We start from the raw sequence: 23,225 nt of genomic DNA, 5'->3' as shown, positions 1-23,225 counted from the left end.
TTGATGCTGAAAGAAAGTGGACCCTGAGAAGGATATGCAAATGACCCTTTCTCCCGGGATTCAAGCACAATGGTCATGAAGGCTGTTGCCTGGGGCTGTGAACATATGTTCTGCCCTTATATATGTTTGCAGTGGAGGTTTGTTAAAATGAACACTCAATGACATCTTGAATAGGAAAAGATACCGGGTGAAGTTTCAAGAAGGTCTAGCACCATGCTTCTGGAAGTGAGAGGCTGTATATCCAAACAGAAGCCTCAGGTTACATTTGGTAGTAACTGGAAAGTATCTATCTCACTCTGTCAACTGCTTCTGTAATCTGTCTGAGGTCTTCTGTTGCCTAAATACATCACATCTGGGGAGAAAGTTTGGAAGCGAGTAGAAACCAACTTCTTTGCCTTTGTTCAGTTGCCCCGTCGTGTCCGACTGTTCACAACCCCTGGACCACAGGACGCCAGGCCTTCCTGTCCCCCATCATCTCCCAAAGCTTGCCTAAGTTCATGTCCATTGCATCGGTGATGCCATCCAGTCATCTTACCCAATGACGCCCTCTTCTCCTTCTGCCCTCCCATGAACAAAGTTCTAGAACCTGAGAAAATATTAATGATTGCACAAAAGTGTAAAGCATGCAGGATCCCACTATTGTACTCCCTCTGCCTATTGAGAAAAGCAATCTGCAGAGAGTCCTGAGCGTCTCTACACACTGTTCCTGGGCACACCAAGGGTGTGGGGCCAAACCAGCCTTCACTTGGGTCAATTTCAGAGCTGGATTTGCAGCGAGCAGCACTGAGCAACCGAGGAACATCTTCTCCCAAACAAGGAGCCGGATTGCTTACCAGACACTATGAAAGCAGTTCAGTCTTCTTGGTTGTGACAGAAAACCGCGGTATCTGCAGCACCCAGCTGGCCCCTCCCCTTAGACCGCAGGGCGTTTGGGTCAGCATGCTGAGGCCGCTTTGACGCTCTCCTTTGTCTCTCACACAGGCATATTCTGTTCTCTGTTGGCGTCCGTGAAAGAGGGACAGGCTCCAGTCCCTTCACATGTCCTGACCCTACTCACCTATCCAAGAATCTCAGCGTTATTGGCATAACTCCGCCTCCCTGTGCCTTCCCTCTCACGGAAGGGAGCTGAAAGTAGGGGTGAGTCAAGTAACGATAAACTTCTGAGAAGGTAAGGGAAAGAGAGTTAAAGAAAGAATGCCTGTTTTTCATAGTCCTTCTCATTGCTTGAAATTATATGTTGAGTTATTTTGTGTCCATCTCTCCCAGTAGAATGCAAGCTCTTGAGATTCAGGAATCTTTTGATTTACCACTGTACCCTAATGGGTGATGTCTTGGAATGTTGAGGCTTGACTAGTATTTGTTGAAATAATTAGCCAGTTATCTGAGCCCTGAGTCACCAGTAAGGGTGAATCAGTAGTACTCATAATAGAAGTCTGCTCTTGAGCTAAGTTTAAACCTATTCGTCTTGCCTCTGTGAATCAGTGCCAAATCTCTGTTCCTACAAGGTTTTCTAAAAAGTCCTTTAAAAGGAATTGCCCCTCAAATTATTTTATAATCACCTCAATCACTAAAGGACATCCAACATGGGGAAAAAAAGAAATGAACTCTACAAGGTGAGTGACAATTTGGTGCTAGGTACTAAGGTCATAGATAATTTGCTTCTGTTGCTTCATTTAATTCTCATAACTCTACAAGGTTAGTATTCTGATATATATATATGTATATGTGTGTGTATATATGAATATATAGGAACTTAGATACAAAAAAAGTTATATAACTTGCTTTAGGATAGATAGCTACTAAATGGTATAGCTTTTCTTTTTTCTGGTTTCAAAACCCCTCCCCTATTTGCTATAGTATTATATAAAGTTATAATACTTTGCATCTTGTATTGCAGTGAGTAAATTTTCCAGAATAATATCTAGGATGTGTATCAGTCAGGGTTTGGTGCAAGCAGATACATTCTAAATGTTTTAAGCAGGGAGGTATTTAATAAACGGTGCTCACAAAAATCCATGTCAGGGTTGGAGAAGTGAGTTAACAGACGAGGCCTGTAAGAATAAACAATTCCAGCACATACAGAGCTGACCTGTCAGTGGAGCTATTACTGCTGAGAATGACTGGAATTATGGGATTCAAGAGCATCACCCTGTGATAGAAGGTGGAGTCAAAAAGCTACTGCCCTCATAGCTGCCGTAAACTGCTTCTTATCTTCCAGGAGGCTGGGAGGTTGAGTGATGAACTATGGAACATTGCTCTAGAAGAATGTTTCCATTAACCTAATTATCAGAGGAATACAGTCATAAGTGGTCAGGAGTCTTACCTCAACTTCCCATGTGTTTTCTAAATCTTGCATAAGTATATTTAACTGACAGACCTAATTCATATCCATAGCTCTTGGTACAAAAGTCTAGGACGTGTTTTAAGCTTCCAGTCTCTGCATTACGAAAGCTGCCGTAAGGGGACGGTCGACCAGATTCTGACTGAGCCAGCCTGCAGTCCTTACCCCAGGCAGCATCTGGAGAAGTGAGAATACTTCCAAAGGGAGAATGGGTTAAAAATCTTCAAAACTGTCTCTGGCCTGGAAAGCTTATATGACGGGATTATTTATTTGAACTCCAAACTCCTAACGCGCTCTTAGTGACTATGATTTATCCTGGGAAAATAGTCCCTGTGCCCGTTAAGGCCAATTACATATCCAAATGTACATGTATCAGAGATAAGAAAATTATTTGCGATGTGGGATCATCACTTTCATTTTTCTATAGCCCTTTGTTTGCTGGCACTGTTATTGGTTTGAATTTTGAGAAGAGGAGGCTTATTTCCAGCAAGCCCCAGGCCTTTCTCTGGATTCTTCCTGGGTCTGACTTCTCATATGCCAACACAATACTCAAAGAGGAAGGGCTTAGCAGTTTAGTACTCTAAATCTTCAAAGACTCTTAGCACATCCAAACATTTTTACATGGAGGCCCCAGAGAAGCAAAAAAATGTGCCCAGGATCTTATGGAAACTAGACCAGAAGCCAAGTTCTCTGGCTCCCTGTCCAAAGCTTTTTTTTTAAATCACAATCTAACCAAGCCTTAGATGATGTGCCTTTTTTTTTTTTTTTTACTGTTTATTTATTTGATTCTGCCAGACCTCATTTGCAGCATGCGGGATCTTTAGTTGCGGCATGCAAGCTCGTAGCTGTGGCTTGTGGGATGGGGCTCCCTGACATGGGATGGAACCCGGCCCTCTGCATTGGGAGCCCAGACTCTTAGCCACTTGAGCACCAGGGCAGTCTCTGTGTGCTTCTTAAATACAATGGTATTTAAGGGGAGGGTGCAGGTAGAAAGAGAGAGGGATTCCATTTATATCAAGTTTGATACAGGCAAAATGAAGCTGTACTCTTAGGGGAGTATACTTAGATGTTTAAATATGAGGCAAAGCAAGCGTCAACCATCGTGTCTGATTAGGTGGGGAGTTGTTACTGGAAAAACGCACGTGGAGATTTCTAGGGTGTTGACAATGTCTCAGGAAACTCAGTTTTGTAGAACTTAAGTTTTTTTAAACCCCGGTGTAATGTTTTTTGACTTTTTTGCCTTTAATAACACTTAGTTTTACTACTTACTGTATGAAAGAGGCAGTCTAAGTGCTTTCCACAGATTATTTCATTTACCTCTCACAAGAACACTCTAGTAGAGGCACTATCATTATGCCCATTTTATATCTGAGGAAACTGAGTCCAGTCCTTCCTAATCTGTCCAAACCCACAAAGTTGGGGGCAGAGCTGGTGCTTGACTCACTGGGCCCCAGTCTCAGACACTCCACTACTCTGCTACTGCTAGCCACAGAAATCTGATGGGCGAGTCTAATTATGGACCCCTTTATTGTTATTATTTTACAGGCATAAAAGTTACAGTTATGAAAATCATATTGATAAGAGAAAAAATATAGGTGCAGAATTGTACACGCATGCACACACACTCAGAACACAATTGCATCCGTGTTAAAAATACGCAGAAAGACCAGAGCGTACGACACTGTTAGGATGACGAAAATGCAGGTGTTTGCCTCTCTTCTCTGTTTCCCAGTTTTACTCTAAAGTAGCCATATTAAATTTATAATGGGAAAATGTGCTGTAAAATAAACTTCCCATTTACCTGAAATATAAAATTCCATTTCCACAGTCTTCTTTCCTGCAGCTTTATGTAATCCTTTAGAAGCCTCTTCTGTTCAATGACTAACTTCATTACTAAATTGATGGCACCAGATCATTCTAGCTATGCAAATCACAGACCCACAGCCAGCTCAGGAAAAGGCGGATAAAAGATTACATTAAAAATTAAAGCAACGTGTGGAGATGTGGAGATAATGTGCATACAATTATTTCTACATATTTAATATTTATGCAATTACAAAGCCAGTCATGACAAATCTTAAATCTTGAGTTATATTCCTTTTGCCCTCTGATATTTTTTGACCTTGAACTGAGACTGCCAAGTATATCTAAAAAAAAATGGCTGTGGAAGAAGCATTTCCTTTGGCCTATCAATGATAAATGCTTTTTTCTTAGAAAGTGACCTCATTTCTTCCCAGCCTTTCTTTGTTTATTTTCAGGGCCTTGTGTTTTTTTTTAACTCTGCTACATTCTGATCAGCCTGGAAAGCACTGGGCTTTCAGTCTTCCACAGTTTGGTTGTGTTGTTTTCTGGTACTGCTGCTGCTGTGATGTGTTTTTTGTCAGAGGAAATTTACAGGCACATTAGCCTACTTGACAGGCACAATGAGCCACCAGGCTCTCCTAAGGAGAAACCACTGCGTGCTGTGATGAGGCTTTCTGCATCTCTCCATCTCACCCGCCCTCTTACACCTCAGAACCCCACCACGACTCAAATACAAATCCCTGCCACTTTTGGTTCGAGGTGTTGTCTTGGATCCTGGATTTAACTCTCTGGTTCCTGGTAACAGCCGTATATTGATTCTGCAGTTATTAATTCATGTCGGCAGCAATCTGACCCTAGCAGTTTGTGGGTAAAGCCCATGTCTTCACTCATAGCCATGTAGATACCAAGTCAGGAACGGGTAGGAACGCTTTTCTTCCCATGATGTTATCATTGACACAAGGCGGGGGAGAAAATCCAAGATCTCTTCAAACAAAAAGCAATATCATTATGTTTTATGGAAGGCATTTAGAGAGAATATTCTAAAACACTTCATTTACTTTCCTCAGTGTGTCATAGAAAAATGGTCAAGAAAAATCAATAAAACTTATTAAAAATTCAAAGACATAAATGAGAGGGTAAACTGTTTCCTTGACAGATTCCAAATAAATGAGAATATTACCCTACAGCCACTGGGAAACCAAATACCTGTGCATTTTTGGTTTCATATATTATGCTACCCCTCAGGGTGAAATTTGCTAAGATATAGCAGTTCTGGTGCTGCTGGTTCAACAGGGTCTGAACGTTCAGACCCTAACTTCATGTGGCTATCTCTTCAATTTAAAATTTTTCAGACCTTTTAAGCAATTTTTGAAAGGTGATCTTATTTTGATAATATTCCCTTTATCCTTGGTATGTTTGACCATATGCATGTAACTATGTAACCTATAGAAATTATTTAGAAGGATACTCCAAAGTCACATGTAAGTTTCTTGCTTGATTCTCTGCCAAAAAGCAGAGATATTTACTAAGCCAATCCATAATATTGGTCTGAGATGCTCTATTTGTTGAATGAATAAATAAATGAACAAACTTTGTATTATCTGGAAACCAGGACTAGGTAGCTTCCTGGTGGATTCATTTTTTTAGAAAATTTACTGGGAACATTCTTAGTTTGGCTTCCCTAGTGGCTCAGATGGTAAAGAATCTGCCTGCAGTGCGAGAGACCCAGGTTCAATCCCTGGGTTGGGAAGATCCCCTGGAGAAGGGAACGGCTACCCAAAAACTGCAGTATTCTGGCCTGCAGAATCCCATGGACAGAGGGGCCTGGCGGGGTACAGTCCATGGGGTCACAAAGAGTCAGACACGACTGAGCGACTAAGCAACAGTAGCGACATTCTCGGTTTGGTCTGGCCCTAGTCAGTCCAAGTGTCTATAACAGTAGAGACTAGGCAGCTTGTGAACAGCAGAATCTGCCGCTCACAGATTGGGAGGCTGGAGATCTGGGCTCAGCATGGTCGGGTGAGGGCCCTTGTCCAGGAGGCAAGCTTCTCTCTGAGCCCCTGAGTGTCAGAAGAGGCTAGGGAACTCTGTGGGATCTCTCTCCTTGGAGCCCTAATCCTGTTCTTGAAGGCTCAAGCCTCGTAACTCAAGCACCTTCCAAAGGCCCAGTTCCTAGTCCGTCACCTTTGGGAGGTTCAGTTCAGTTCAGTCACTCAGTTTTGTCCAACTCTCTGTGACCCCATGAACCACAGCACACCAGGCCTCCCTGTCCATCACTAACTCCCAGCGTCCACCCGTGTCCATGATGTCCATCCAACATCAAGAGTCCGTGATGCCATCCAACCATCTCTTCCTCTGTTGTCCCCTTTTCCTCCTACCTTCAATCTTTCCGAGCATCAGGGTCTTTTCAAATGAGTCAGCTCTCCACATCAGGTGGCCAAAGTACTGGAGTTTCAGCCTCAACATCAGTCCTTCCAATGAACACCCAGGGCTGATCTCCTTTAGGATGGACTGGTTGGCTCTCCTTGCAGTCCAAGGGACTCTCAAGAGTCTTCTCCAATACTACAGTTCAAAAGCATCAATTCTTTGGCGCTCAGCTTTCTTTATAGTCCAACTCTCACATCCATACATGACCACTGGAAAAACCATAACCTTGACTAGATGGACTTTTGTTGGCAAAGTAATGTCTCTGCTTTTGAATATGCTGTCCAGCTTGGTCATAACTTTCCTTCCAAGGAGTAAGCGACTTTTAATTTCATGGCTGCACTCACCATCTGCAGTGATTTTGGAGCCAAATAAAATAAAGTCAGCCACTTTTTCCATTGTTTTCCCATCTATTTGCCATGAAGTGATGGGACTGGATGCCATGATCTTAGTTTTCTGAATGTTGAGCTTTAAGCTAACTTTTTCACTTTCCTCTTTCACTTTCATCAAGAGGCTCTTCAGTTCTTCACTTTCTGCCATAAGGATTAGGATATAAAAATATAAATTGTGTTGCAGTGACATGCTCAGGCCATTACAGCCCCTCCCTTCTCTCTCTGGGGCCGTGCTCTGAAGCAGTCGCTGAGGCCAGCCGCAGCTATGCTCACACCCCTGCCCTGTCCCTCCACTAGGAAGACAGGGCAGGTTCTTCAGCACTGGCGGCCTGCTGGTCCCTGGAGAGACGGGCTCCCTGCTCCGGCTCCCCAGGAGTGAGAGCGGGTCGCACACCCCTGCCTCTGGGGTGGTTCTTCCTGGTCCAGCACTCGGCAGCGACAGTGGTTCTCCTCTTGTCCTTCTGCCCCTCTGTAACGAATGCAAGGGTAAAAAGAGGGGCCTGGTTTTCCAGACTGTCAGGATGGCTAGGGGTCTTTCCAGTGAGCTCAGAGCAGTGGCAGCAGCACCGTTAATCTTGCCCACCCTCTGGAAAGTAAAGAATACTTGGAGAAGAGGAAGTATCCATGCTCGCACAAAGAGAGCCAACATGGCAGTCGCTGGGCTTTATACGCAGCCATCCTCCACCTAAATGCCTTTAGGGATAGAATTCATTCATCCAGCATGATTTGAGGAGGATTCTTTCTGAAACATGAGGCCAATTTAGGTAAAATCTGAGGTGTCTTTAAATTCATTTTTTTTTAACTGAAAAGGTCATAAAATAATTTTCATAAATTATTTTCATAAATAATATAAATTTCTGTCTGCATCTAAACAGTGGGAGATTTCCTCTAATTTTAACACTGAAACATTTTCACAAATAATCATCAAATGCCTACTCCGTGCTAGGCAGACACTGTTATAGGTGCTGGAAATATAGAATAATGTGCATATTGAATCTTCAGTGTGAGGACTGGGTATAGGTGCTGGGAATTCTGCAGGCTCTCTGATGAATCCATTCACATTTTTCTGTACCCACTCATACTTTAAAATGGAGTCAGGTGAGCTATCCAAATTGTGGGTTTCACTTGCCTCCCTGAACCCCTAGGACTAAACCAAAAGCATTAAATACCAGCTGTTTCACTGCCAACCCCAGCCTGGTGGATGCATTTTCATTGGGATGAGTGTGTCCAGGCATAGAATTTTATCATCACCCCAAAGTCCTGAAGAGATTTTCTTTCAGTCCCAAGAACTCTTTACTGAAAGTCAGCAAGCACCCAAGTAGATTAATAGCCAAACAGGACTTTAAAACATGGAAGCATTTGCCAGTCCATAGGTCTTCACTCATAGCCATCTGGGGATCTGCTACAAAGTTTATAGAGGGGGGAAATTACTCATTTGGAAGCTTGGCTGTCAAAGAAAACCCAAACCCAGGAGCTTTTCTCTCAAGAACCCTTATGACATTTTATTCTTTAAATAAATCTTTTCTTCCTCTCCTTAGGTGCAAGATTGACATTTTAAGATCAATCATGCCTCTGCTTTGCAAGCTTGGTAGACTTAGAATAGGATAAATGGAAATTAAGCAAAATTCCCATTTTTTTGAATAAAAATGCTCAAAATAGCTATATTCTAACTCAGTGTAAGAGAAGGGTGGTCTTCCCTCAGTGGTCATTCTCATTACTGTGCTTATCTCAAGACCTTTGGATGTCAAAATTTCACCCTGTTTTCTCCAAAGGAACCATTCTGAACGTTGGCCTGCTGTTTGGACAGCTGCAGGGAGCAAAGGAGTCTCAGTCTGTGTTTAGTGCATTATCGCCAAGGGTGCTTTCATGCTCCTCATACAGTCGCAGGTGACCAGCTCTTCCAGCCCCTCATTACAGGACATTTTAGCTGGTTACAACGAGCTATGGTTGGATTCTGTCCTCCCGTTTATGTGATTCAGCAGTCCCTCTTCTTGTTCAAAATGATCTTGTTGCAGTTGGCTAGCCTGTCTGAAAATTTCAGTGTTTGTAACTAATTTTAAATGGCATTTTAAATTATTGAGGCTCTTAGGCCTCCCAGTCAGTACACATTTACTGTGAGTCCACTAACTGCCAGGCATTGGAGGGGATCCTGGGTGCTATTGAATTCCAGGGTGCGTGCTGTGGTCAAAGGAGCAACCAGATGAGGTCAAGAGGTGCCATTCTAGAAACAGCCTTAGCCTGACATGTGTGGCCTGGGCAAGGCCATCAGCCTCTGTGATTTCAGCCTTCTCACATACAAAATAAGGGGCGGACAGAGCTTCTCTGACCTCAGAACCTAACATTTTATGGTTACTGCTGATCTGGTTCACTCATCACCCTGGAAACCCAGTAGCCTTCCAAAAGTGAGTGTTTTTATGAGCCTTCCCAAAGGGTCCTAATTCTAATCCAAGAAGCAATTTTGTGCTAAAATGAATGCTTTTCAAAGGCCCAGGAAGACATTTAAAGAAAGGGTTGCTGCTGTTCACTCGCTAAGTCGCGTCTCACTCCTACACGTGTGTTTTTCAGTTTACTGTGTATTTGAGCACATTTTCCCCTTAAATGCTTGCCTGTTTTCTAGTTGCTAGGTAGTAGAAGGGAATAATTTCAAGGATGGAGGGTCAATTAGAATTCCAAGCACCATAGTCTAATCTCCCCAGGATAATAATAAATCAAAGATACAAAAACAAGCAATGAGTCCAGATATTTCTGCACTTAAAATAGTGACAGTTCATAAGGGCATGTTAAAACTCTAATTTGTGTCATTTCAGTAGTTCCAGCTGTGTTCAAAGCATCTGAGACTCCCTATTATTGCTCTGTATTTATTTGTATTGACAATAAAATTAATGCTTCCTTATTTACAATTCACTAGATATTCTAATACCATGTGAGAATTACTTCTTATATATATTTTTTCCCTATATAAGATTTATTTTACAAAACGTTTTTTAAATGCATCTAAGTTTGCAAAAATATGCAATAGTTTGGTATTGGGACCAGGCAGATTATTTGAAATTCAGAATGATTCCCCAGTATCTAACATTAAAAAAAGCAGAGGAAATAAAGAAAACTTTATATTGCTTTTTAGACCTTATCTTCCTGCATTTGTAGTTAGTTCATTTCCATTTCTTGTGTGAAAGAACATAGTAGCTTATCATACACCATTGACCAGAGGGAGGGAGATTCTTGTTTCTGCTTCTTAAAAAGGACCCCACACATGCATCACACATAGAAAACCTTTACATAAAAAACGAAGAACTGGTAATAAGGTACGAGTTATATTGAGTGGCTCTCTCTACTTGCCTGACTTACTAATGACACGTCGTGGCTTTCTCGTCTTCCTTTCTCCCCTCTCACTGTAAATATCAGGGCAGATGACTGACTTTTACTGCTGCCTCTCATGCAGACTCCTAAGGCTTGCACATCAGCTGCTGACCCCAGGAACCATCTCCCTGTCTCCTGCCCTTGCTCACACAGTTTCTAATGGGGCTTCAGGGCCACAGAGGATACAGACTTTGTAGAGCACACTGATTCGAACAGTAAAACTTGAATGGGTGGATGTTCGACTCACTGCATCAGCTCATTTCCGTCCTCTTGGCACATGGTACATGGCAGCCACCTGCTGAACAATTTGCCTGTTGAGAGGATGGCAAAAGGGCAACCTGTCAGGTGACAGCAGTGGAGAAGAAAATAGAAGTGTTTGCAGAAATCTTCCTGTGAGCCAAAATTCTCCTCCCTACTTGGAATACTGTTGCTCTTTTAAAATAACATTTGAAGATATTTTACCCTTCTAAAATGAGTTGCCTTTCCTAATAATGATCCAGTGTAACATTCTGATATACCTGTCCTCTAACCCTCACATAGCACTTTCCACTCACATTCTTGTTCTGCCTGACCAAAAATTGTGAAGCAGGTTTAGCGGATCTGTTGGGATGTGTGTGCATACACACACACACACACACACACACACACACACACATATATCCAAATGCCATGTTGATTTAGAAACATGGAAGAATGAAATAACTATAGTGATTAGCATTTCTGAGAATATGATATGAGCCAGGGACTGTTCTCTCTCATTCACACACACACACATAAACACACACTCACATTCTCATTCGAAGAAGGCAGTGGCACCCCGCTCCAGTACTCTTGCCTGGAAAATCCTATGGATGGAAGAGCCTGGCAGGCTGCAGTTCATGGGGTCACTGAGAGTCAGACAGGACTGAGTGACTTCACTTTCACATTTCACTTTCAGGCATTGGAGAAGGAAATGGCAACCCACTCCAGTGTTCTTGCCTGGAGAATCCCAGGGGAGCCTGGTGAGCTGCCGTCTAAGGGGTTGCACAGAGTCGGACACGACTGAAGCGACTTAGCAGCAGCAGCAGCAGCACATTCTCATTTAACACAATTTGAGGTAGATACTGTTGGCTCCATTTTCTCGGTAAGGAGGCTGAGACACAGAGAAGCTGAGTGACTTGCTCAGGGTCACACAGCAGAAGGCACCAGCGCAGGCACTCTACCCAAGCACAGCGCTCCGCTGCCTAAAACTGAGACGCTCCACACAGTCCCCCAAATGATGCACCATGTGTGTTCTTTGGGAACTCACTTCCAAACGTTAACTAAACTTGGGTGTTACTGCCAGACTTACGAATTTTGTGATAATTCTATCCCCTGGAAAAGTGAAATTTCTGAGAAGCACAGCTCCTCAAAACAAACTTCTAAACCTCACACTCTTGGACTGTGCCAGCCAATGTGATAGCAAGTGGCTATTAACATTGAATTCAGATTAAATTAACGTAAGGCCCCTAGTTGCACCAGCCGCATTTCAAAGGCTCAATAGCGGCACGTGTCTAGCGTCTGCTCTGCGAGCCAGCGCAGCTCTGGGACGTTTCCAACATCAGAGCAGTACTGCCCCAGGAGACGGATAGTTGAGGAGACACAAAAGAGTAAATGATCCTTGGGGCCCTTCTAGAAAAGGAACTGATGTGTGTTTCCAAGGAAGCACATTTATCAAGCGCCTGCTGCGTGCTAGATGCTGAGGGGGCAATGATCCATACAGACCGATAAGGCAAACACGGTCTCTGCCCCATCTGGAACTCACAGTCTGTCTGAGCCAGGCACTGGGATGAGCCCTGCAGTGAGAGGGAAGGTCTGATGTGCCAGGAGACATAGAAAACCCAGGAGATGTGGGGTCAAGGGTCAGGGAAGAGTCTTTTGGAAGAGACAGTCGAAACTAAGGCCTTGATTGTGAGCAAGCTGAAGGCACAAATACAAGAGGAAAAGACCAAAGGAACAGCCTGTGTGAAGACTCTTGATGGGGAGAAAGGGTGCCATGCTCCGGAGGAGTTTAAACAAGTCGGTAAAATGGCTTTCTCTATTCTGTCTCTCAGGATCAGAGCTTGAATTAAAAAAAGAAGAAAAAAAAATGTATTTTCGCAGAGTCAGAGTTGTTTGGCACAAAGGAGGGCAGCAAAGAAAGAAAAGGCAAGGGGCAGCTTAGAGCAGCCTTGCAGGGCCAGGGGTGAGGAGGAGCTCTCCCACCTCCACCAGGGCCGAGGCGCTCCCTGTGTGAGAAGCAAGTGTGGGCGGAGCCTGGCGATGAGAACCACAACCGGCGCTCTCGCTGAGGGCCGTGTGCCAGGCACCACGCCGGGCAGTTCGCTAGCATTGTTTCCTCACTCATCCTAAGCCGAACTGTTTACTTCATTTACATAATTTGAAATTGATAGAGCAACCCATGAGACAGAACAGCAGGACTCATAAGCTGTTTATTTATTTGCTGAGATACCAGGCTGCACAGGCTCCCCAGTTCCTGCCTCTTCCCTGCCTCAGGCTGGTACACCCCTGAGATGACCAGCTAGAGGAAGGATTGAACTGACGTGAAGGCACGGAGGCTGAGCCAAGGTGAAACCAAGATAACCTCTGCTGCAGAGAAATTAGTTTGCACCAAACTAAAAGTAAAGAACAACCCCTCCCCACCAAACCCGGAAAGAAACACGTGACTAGGGGAAACTCCCTCTCTCTTTCAGAACTAACTCCTAATAATGATTAGCCAGTTACCAATACTGATTAACCCCAGTAGAAGAGTTGTGGTTTTTAAAATATTCCAGAAAAGCCTTAAACTAGGAACACTTGTATTTGTCGTCTTATCCAGAAATCTTCAGACTGACTCAAAACATTTATGACTTACAGTGAGATAGTTCAAGCCAACTTTCTTCACAAACTTCCCTCTAAGATTGCCTCAATCTGTTGAAAACTGTTTTATGACTCAACCCAGCTAAAATTTCAGCAGCGCATGTCTTCGGATAAAATGCTTCATTCACATCAAGCAGTAATTAAATGTGCAGGGCATGAAATAAGCAGCAAGTTTGGCTTCAGAGCCATCTTGCAATCTGTAAGCGATCCAAGATAGACCATATGCCTTTAAATCGAGATGAGTGCATATGTATCCAAGAGAAAGCTAGCTGCCATTTCTGCACAAGACTCATCAAAAGAAGAAAGAAGACAGATTTATGTTGTTGCTTGTCTGATAAATGCATGTTAATATATATGTCCATTAATATTTGGTAAACTGCCCTTAACTTTCCCTTTCACATTCTCAATTCCATTCTGCTTGAGGAAACATCCAAACTGACATCTCAAATCAGCGTTATTTTTAAGGAGCTCATTGCATTGAGCTGAGGTGGCCATTTGGACAGACAGAGGTTCTGTCTCTCTAGCAGGGGTGGCCGCCTTCTTTGGTTTTTTAAAGAAGCTTTCCCGCCCCCTCCATACTGGGGCTGTGCCACCCTGGCTCTTGCACATGCTCGCCAAGCCTGGGTAAGGGGAGTGGGAAGCTGGTTCAGTCATGAACATGTGACATGTGGAGCGTGTCCCAAACCGAACCTTCCTTGGGATTGCTGTGTACACATGGGAAGGAGAAGTCTTCCCTCCGTGGGCTCGCTAAGCCAGGAGGACGTGAGGGTGGTGCTGGTATCATCTTGCTGTCGAGTGAGAAGAGCCTCTATGGGGACAGTCAGGGGAGAAAAGCAGAGCTGGGGCACGGAGACCGAGGCCTGCCCTCACTGTGGGGCCCGAGGGCTGCTTCACGTCTGATGCCAGCTCGTGAGCATTGCATGAGGTAAGCCGTGTCTGCCAACCCAAGAGGTGCTCAGTGAATGCTATTTCCCGCCTCTTTCTTCCCTCTTTGGCGGCTGCCAGACAAGGATTGAGACCATCCACGGCAGCCAGCCCTTCTGTTCTTTCGTTTAGAGGAAAGCCAGCCAGCCAGACCGGACAATGATGAGCGCACAGTCAGCCCCCCAGAGTAGCGCACACTGCCTCCACGCTTGACAGGTTCTGTCTTCAGAAACAACCACTCTGCTCCGTGCCCTCCCAGAGCTTAGACAACAGCCTACTCCCAATCAAGCTGGTGCATAAGCGGCACTTTATTCCCTAAGCAAGGAAGGAGCTGACTGGCCAAACCATGAAGTGGAAGCTACTGTAGGAAGCAGGCCACATGAGCACCTCAGAATGCAGTTTCCCGATGGCCAGTTGGGTGAGGGTTCCAGTCAGGGCTTGTTCAGCCATGTTCCAGGGGCACCATTCTGTAGAAAGCAGATAACCTAGGCTGTTGAAAATAGAGAATTCAGATTTGACACTGTGCTTAACCTCACGAAAACCACGCATCATGGGTGGTGCACGCGTGCGTGCTAAGTCGCTTCAGTTGTGTCTGACTCCTTGCAACACTATGAACCGTATAGCCTACCAGGCTCCACTGTCCACAGGCTCCTCCAGGCACGAATACTGGAGGAGCCTCCAATCATGGGCGGTAGTTAGTGCTGAATATTAAGTGACCTAAAATTCAGTTAAGATCAGGCAAATAAAATCATCACTGCTGAGTGATGTTTGCAAAATATGCGTCCTCTTGTCCCTGCACAGTTGTGCAGATAAGTGATTTGCTTGCACAATAAATGCTGGTGGTTGATTATCAAATTGGATTGTTTATGGGATGCAATCTGTGTAGTATGACAATCGTAAAGATAATTTCTGAGACCTTATGTTTGTGATATTTTCAGACTCAGTAAGCAATGTCATAAAATATCATAGAATTTAGAACTTGAATGGATCTTATAGATGAAAGAAGTCAAGGCTCAGAAAAGTTTGATGAGTAGTTAAATGGTGAGGTGGGGACCTTAAGCCATGTCTCCAGTTTGCAGTTGGACCTCTCTGTCGTACAGCGCTCTCTTCTAGATGAGAGCATAGAACATGACAGTGGCGGAGGATCCTTTAAAGCAGCTAGTCCAAGCTGCTCATTTATAAGAATAAAATGGGGCTCAAAGAGATGAGATTCTCACGGAGATTCAGTAAGGAATTAAGCTAAAAGTTATTGATTCCTGCACCAGTGTTGGTTCTTGACTGCATTGGATAAGTATGCTTTATCAGACTTAGTTGTAACCACAAGGCATCCCACCACTTAATTTCTGTCAGAGGGCAAGCAAATTCATAAACACCTAGTCATCACCAGAAAAATCTGGCAGCGGGTAAAGTCTGGAAATAAATTTTTTTTTAGAGAAACAGGGTCTATTAGTCAAGAAAGTATGTGGTGAAGTATAAATAAACAGCAGAGCTGAAAGACTAATCTGTCAGGCATGTTGTGGTATTTTATTTTTCCCATAGTCACTGAGATCTAGAGACTGTGGCTATTTTTGATAATGAAACCTTACTGGCTTCGGTGAGAAGGCCTTTAAATTGCCTACAGCATCCCATCTCTTCTCTGTTCTTGGCTCCAAGTTTACTCTGATGTGGTGGACAGGGTTAAGCAAAGAACTTTGTCTTGTTACGAAGTTCAGTGCTTTCTACAGTCCTGTAGGATATGTGTACACCAAGTGGAGTCTGCATCACTGTAAATACGTCTCTCTGTTCTCCAGCCCCCAGCCCTGAGTCTCCCTCACTGTCTGAAGATCAGAAGAGTTCTATCTAAGGAAGTGGGGGAAGGTGGAAAGCAAGCCGCTGAGTTGCCTGTCCGCCTACAGTCGCACATTAACATTGTTAAGCAGCGTTCCAGGCTCGGCTTGGCTTCCCAGGGAGTTGGTAGGTAGAGACAGAAAGCATTTCAATCCTCTCCACGCAGTGCTGTCCTGGGTGATAGCCAGGAAGGAGGGGTGCTTCTCACTGATACCTTTCAGCAACCTTTGTACCGTCTTCTGAGTTGCTAACAGTAAGATCAAACTCGTTAAATAAAGTTGTGTCAGGTTGATGAGGAATTATCCACTTGGCCTGTGCTATGCCCAGCATTGTCCTGAGTCCTACTAGAGTGGCAGAAACAGTATCATCTTTGCCCTTGAAGAGCTCACCACCTTCTTGGAACAACAGTATTTGATAACAAAAACAACACAAGATTGTTCTCCCTGGTAATCTCTCCTAGTAAATTCTGGTACTGATGACCCTTAGCCAGTGGGGCTTGACTTGTGGGAGCAGTCCAAAGGCCAGGGAGGAAAAGAAGGTTCCGATGAGCCAAAGACAGACGTGAGGGCTGTTTCACGTGAGCTCATGAGGAGAGTCGCTTCTGGGGTTTTTGTTTGTTTATTTGTTTGCTGCAGGTTTCTGCACCCAAGGCTCTTGAGGCTGCACTGTAAAGTGTCTCTCATCCCACACGCTACCCCTTGGTCCGTGTGCGGCTTAGAAAGCGGTGGTCCCAAAGCCTCAGAGAGACAGTAAGAAATAGCCCCTTGGTTATCTTGCTTGAAACACCTTTGGCCCCAGACCCAGGGATTGTTATGGGTCTGAACAGATGCCTTCTCTGGTCCTGAGTGATTGGCCTTAGATCAGACCTGCAGTCTTGACTGTTTCATTATGAGGAATGAGAACATGGTTTTTATTGTTGCTGTCCCTATTTTTTTTCCCTTCCACAGCCTATGTCTTTATCTTTCATACGAATAATTCCCCTGATGGATCCACCCTATTTGTTCTTCAGTTATATTCTGATTTATCTAAGTCTTGGGTAAACAAAGCTGAGGCAACAGTGACAACCCTTGAACAAAGAATGATAGTCAATCCGCTCATTAATCCTGTTGGAACAAAATAGATGTACCTGCCAGCTCCCCATTCTGAACTGCGTATCCAGGCTCCGGTATGGTTACTGTAAGGGCTTGGGAGACACACTCCAGCTAGTGGGCCTTCCCAAATAAGTTACTTAACTTCTCAGAGTGTTTGATTCCTCATCTCTAAATGGAAACAATAGTAATCCTACCTCCTGATGATGTCAGGAGGGTTAATTGTGGTGCTACAGCAAGGTGCTAAATTCTGTGGATGAGCAACCTGGGCTTTAATTTTTAATCATTTTCCTTCATGCTGATCTTAATGCTCTTTTCAGTTGAATGTTACTGTGTCAAAAAGTGTTTGAGGTGAGTCGGAGGAAGACCACAGTACACCCTGCTGTCAGTGCAGCGCAGTGCGGTGCAGTCGCTCAGTCGTGTCCGACTCTGCGACCCCGTGGGCTGCAGTACCAGGCCTCCCTGTCTGTCGCCAACTCCCGGAGCTCACTCAAACTCATGTCCATTGAGTCGGTGATGCCATCCAACCATCTCATCCTCTGTCGTCCCCTTCTCCTCCCGCCTTCAATCTTTCCCAGCATCGGGGTCTTTTCCAATGAGTCCGTTCTTCACATCAGGTGTCCAAAGTATTGGAGCTTCAGCTTCAACATCAGTCCTTCCAATGAATATTCAGGACTGATTTCCTTTAGGATGGACTGGTTGGATCTCCTTGCAGTCCAAGGGACTCTCAAGGGTCTTCTCCATAGTTCAAAAGCATCAATTCTTCGGCTCTCAGCTTTCTTTATAGTCCAACTCTCATATCCATACATGACTACCAGAAAAACCATAGCCTTGACTAGATGGACCTTTGTTGGCAAAGTAATGTCTCTGCTTTTAAATCTGCTGTCTAGGTTGGTCATAACTTTTCTTCCAGGGAGTAAGCGTCTTCCAAGGAGTAGGCTGTTGGTATAAGAAGAGGCAGTTCTGAGTTTGGGCACAGGCCTGTGCCAGTTGAACTCTGACAGAACTTTTACCATTCGGTCAGTAGTATAGTCATGCCTAGTGAAAAAGGGTAGCAAAGTACCTGCTGCTCCTCCTTACCCTAACAAATCAGTCATTATTTTTCTATGTTCTTTTTAAAATTTGTCCGTCATCAAGCACAATTTTGCAGTTGCACATATAGCAGTTGGGATCCATTCAAAAAAGCAAATAAATCCCCTGACAGGCAGTTACCAACCGCCTACGAAGTGCCACTGTTCTAAGGTGCTGAGAACATGAAGAAGGATACACCTTGAAAATTGATAGCCAGTCTAATTAAAATATTGGTTTTTATTCTGGTTTGTATTTTTTCTGAAGCATAAGAGTTCTCACGTATTGCCACAGAGGAATGGAGGAAAAGTCAAGAAGCTGAAGATAATGCTGATCTCAGAGCTGGTAGTGAAACAGAGAAGTGGCTGCAGAATGCCTGCTCCACCGCTGTGTGACAGCTGAGTCCATTCTCAGAGGCACAGGGATGTCCTGCACTGGGAGTTATTTACGTAACAGAAAAGGTGAAAATAAGTTCATGTAACGCATGTGTCTTGGGGTGTCTGCAATAGGGATGACTCAAGAAATGAAGCAGTCAATAAAAGAATGAACAGAGACTGTTTATGAGATCGACACCACTAACAAAATGAAAGATGAAAACTTAAAGATAAAATTGTTCCTATTCACTATTAGTTTTATGCTAGTAAATACCACAAAATAAGGGAATGCCAACCAAAACTGAGAAATCTTCTGTCCATTAATAGAAAGGTAAGAAGTCAATTACCATTTAAAAAAATTGTATAACACTCAAAAGCAACAAAACCCAAAAACTCTACAAAAATAAATGAGATAAGTGGGAGGCATTTGGAGCATTTTGTTGGAGATTTTTTGAATCCTCTTTTTCACTTTGAATTATCTAGCTGCTATTATTGCATTTCGTATGGGAATCACACAGACAGTTATGCAATGTACACAGGCTAAGCTGAGATCTTACTGAGCCACGGCCTTTCTGGTAAGCATGCATTGTCATCAAAAAGAAAATTATCTAATGGCCATCAAAATAACCAGTTTTCCTAAATCATACCAAACTCTCACCTAGAAACAAAAGCATAAGTACGTTTCACTGACAAGAGTAGTGGTGCTCAGAAGGCTGTTGTTTTAGTTAATTGGCTTACCAAACACTGCCAGAGAAGCAGAGTATGGATTGTTATTGGGACAGAGGCTGGCATGGGTTGGATATTGGTGAATTTCAAGTCTCTCCTCTGGTCAATTGGTAACCATTACTCAATTACTCCATTACGCCATCCAGGATGGATAGTTTAATTGATATCCATCATTTTATTAGAAGTAATCTAGCATATCCCATGCTTTGGATTGGAAGAATTAATATTGTTAAAATAGCCAGACTCTCAAAGCAATCTACGAATTTAATACGATCCCTATCAAATTATCCATGACATTTTTCACAGAGTTAGAACAAATGATTGCAAAATTTATATGGAACCACGAAAGACTCAGAACCATCAAGCCAATCCTGAGGAAAAAGAACAACCCTGGGGGCATAACCCTCCCAGACTTCAGACAAGATTACAAAGCTACAGTAATCAAAGCAGCATGATATTGGCACAAAATCAGACTTATGGATCAATGGCACAGAATAGATGGCCCAGAAATAAATCCACACACCTAACACCAATTAATCTTTGACAAAGGAGGCAAGAACCTACAATAGAGAAAAGACAAATATTGTTAGCAAGTGGTCTTGGGAAAGCTGGACAGCCACATATAAATGGATGAAGTTAGAACACTCCCTCATATCATACACAAAAACAAACTCAAGTGGCTTCGAGACTTAACTATGATGCCATAGAGGAGAACACTAGCAGAACATTCTCTGACGTACGTTGCAGGAGTATTTTCTTAGGTCCATCTCCCAAGGCAGTTGAAAAAATAAGAAAATGGAATCTAATCAAACTTATAACCTTTTGCATAGCAAAGGAAACAATAAACAAAATGAAAGGGAAACCTACAGACTAGGAGAATATATTTGCAAATGATGCAACCAACGGGGGCTTAATTTCCAACATACACAAACAGCTCATACAACTCAGTAACAAAAACAAACCCAGTCAAAAAGTGGTCAGGAGACCTAAATTGACATTCCTTCAAAGAAAGTATGCAGATGGCCAACAGATATGTGAAAAGATGCTCAGCATTAGAGAAATGCAGATCAAAACTACAGTGAGGTACCACCTCACAGCAGTCAGAATGGCTGTTATCAAAAAGTCTCCAAATAATAAATGCTGGAGAGAGTGTGGAGAAAAGGCAACCCCTCCTACACTGTGGGTGGGAATATAAATTGGTGTAGCCACTATGGGAAATAGTATGGGGGTTCCTCAAAAAAATAAAAATATTTTTAAAACTTAAAAAATAGAGTTACCATATGATCTAACAATCCCACTCCTGGGCATATATCTGGAGAAAATTAATTTGAAAAGGTACATGTACTCCAGTGTCCACAGCAGCACTGTTTACAATAGCCAAGGTATGGAAGCAACCTAGATGTCTACCAACAGATGAATGGACAAAGAAGACATCTGCTACTCAGAATAAAGAATGAAATAATGCCATTTGTAGTGACATGGACAGACCTGGAGATTATCATACTAAGTAAAGTAAGTCAGACAGAGAAAGACAAATATGACGTCTCTTATTTGTGAAATCTAAAATATTATACAAATGAACTTGTTTACAAAATATAGACTCATAGACATAGAAAACAAACTCATTGTTACAGAAAAAGAAAGGTCAGGGAGGATAAATTAAGTGTTTTGGATTAGTAGATATAAGCTGCTGTTGCTGCTGCTAAGTCGCTTCAGTCATGTCCGACTCTGTGTGACCCCATAGATGGCAGCCCACTAAGCTCCTCTGTCCCTGGGATTCTCCAGGCAAGAATATTGGAGTGGGTTGCCGTTTCCCTCTCCAATGCATGAAAGTGAAAAGTGAAAGGGAAGTTGCTCTCTATATAAAAACACAAAGTCCTACTGTATGGCACAGGGAACTACATTCAATACTTGTAATAAACTATAATGGAAAAGAATCTGAAAAGATTATATATAGCTGAATTATATATAACTGAATATATATATATAATACTGAAGATTTTATATAGATATATATATATGAATTTCTCTATGGTACACCAGAAATTAACACTAAATCAATATACTTCAATAAAACAGTAATCTACCAAAGAACTTGTAAATATCTTCAATGTTGATAAATTGAAGACTGAAAATTATAGTACATCCAGTGCAATGCAGTATTGATCAGCTATTAAAATAACATATATACAGATATACATGTATACAAATATACATATATTTAAATATTTTACAGAAATCTCATAATTAGCATGGATAGATAAGATGTAGATACTCAAGATATAGAGAAGTATTCAAGATAACTATCAAGTAAAAAATAATTTTAGTTATATACTGGATCATATATATACCTTTTTAAAGGGAAAATACATATCTAAATATAATTATTTCTGGAAGGATACATAAGAGATTGTGAACAGTGACTACCTCTAGGAGATAAACTGTGGTGAGAGGTATATTTGTGCTTTTCAGAGTATATACATTCATATTCTTTAAAGTTTTGGCTATGAGCATGAATTAATTACCATAGGTAAACTAGTTAAAAACGTGAGAGAAATTTTCTAAAAAATGGTAAAGACAGTTAATGGCAAATATCAACTATATCAAAGAAAAAACAGAAAACTTAATAAAGGGAAATCATCTAGTCAAAAAAGTGAGGGAGATAATTTTCAATGGAAATAAATTTATCTCATAATTCTAAAAACAAACAGAAAATAAATGCTGAACGATACAGTAAACACATTAGTTGCCATGTGTTAACAGTACTAAGTTAACAACAAAACTGTGAAGCTAATGGTTCCCTTTCAGTCAGTTGCTTTAATTATCAAGAATCAAATATGTAAGTGAAACTTTTCTCAAAGAGCTTCATGAGTCTTCCCATGAATATGCATCTGAAAGACAGAAGGCTTCTTCCCTCTTTCCTAACTACACTCACCCGAAGTCCTGCCATCCCTGTCAACAGATGCTCACTACTGAAGGGAAATGCAATTTCATGACCCACTTAGAATATCGGCATCTAAATGTAGACATTCCTTTCATTGGAATAACTGCTGTGACCATACTCTTACGTGGTAAAGGCAAATTCAAAGGGATGTATACACTTTTGGAGTGCATCAAATGGTACTTTAAATGTGGCACTTGGAAGGGGTAGGCTTTGGGGTGGGAGGCGCTGTCTCCTTGCTTCACCTATTCTGGGCCAGTACTTGTTATCAGAAGTGTCTACTACTCTCCTTCCAGTATTCATGCTAATATCACAAGGGATTCTTGTAATGTGGAATTTTGTGATGACAGTGGAAGGGGCAAGATAAGAATGCCTGAATCCACATTGGGGAATGGAAATATGGGGTCATAAATAATTAATTAGGCATACAAATACTATTTGGTCCCATCAGTAACCCCAAATCTTTCTCTTCCAAGGACAGATGATGTCTAGAGCCTGGTCCCATTTGGATGCTCACTTTCTTTCATGTCTTCCACTGATCCTCATCCATGCCCTGTAACTGTTATCAGTAACTACTATTACTAACGATGATTCTTGTCACCATATACTGGGAGCCTAGCGTATATCAAGCACGGAGCCAACCACATTGTATATACTTTCCAATCTCTTATAATTCCACCAGGAAGTGAGGGCTCAGAGAGGACACTCAATTAAAGACTGGAGAAGCTAAGATGGGAACCCTGGTGTGCCACTTAGGGTTCTCAGTTGCAAACACAGTCATTCTAATTCTGGTTAACATAAAGTAAAAGGGTAGTTCATTGAAAGACTATCAAAGACCTCACAACATCTTTCCAGAAATTATATATGTGTGTGTGTGTGTGTGTGTGTTTCCCCTCGCATAAAAGTATAATATTATGCAGAGAAATAGGCTCAGAACTAAGAAGAGGGTTAAAGGGGAGGCTAGGAGATTCTCAAGCTCAGCCCAAGTCATGCCACTTGTTCGTAATAGAAAAAGATGCGACGATGGCGAATGGCCATCAAGGAGAATGGCTGAATAAATTATGATGGAATTAATTGAAT

General features: G+C 42.5%; 1 long non-coding RNA gene across 1 annotated transcript in view; it reads left to right on the top strand.

Annotated features, from left to right (window-relative positions):
- LOC132659851 (uncharacterized) overlaps positions 1–20,847 on the top strand; it is a 30,810-nt gene extending 9,963 nt beyond the window's left edge. Inside the window, exon 2 of the long non-coding RNA XR_009600756.1 lies at positions 982–20,847. This is a non-coding gene — a long non-coding RNA (uncharacterized LOC132659851). The remainder of the gene's footprint in view (positions 1–981) is intronic.
- The last annotated feature ends 2,378 nt before the right edge of the window (positions 20,848–23,225 follow it).

This window comes from Ovis aries, chromosome 5, assembly GCF_016772045.2.
Source record: "Ovis aries strain OAR_USU_Benz2616 breed Rambouillet chromosome 5, ARS-UI_Ramb_v3.0, whole genome shotgun sequence".
Classification (NCBI taxonomy): Eukaryota; Metazoa; Chordata; class Mammalia; order Artiodactyla; family Bovidae; genus Ovis; species Ovis aries.
The sequence above is the reverse complement of the archived record's forward strand: the minus strand, read 5'-3'. Positions and strand labels throughout refer to the sequence as shown.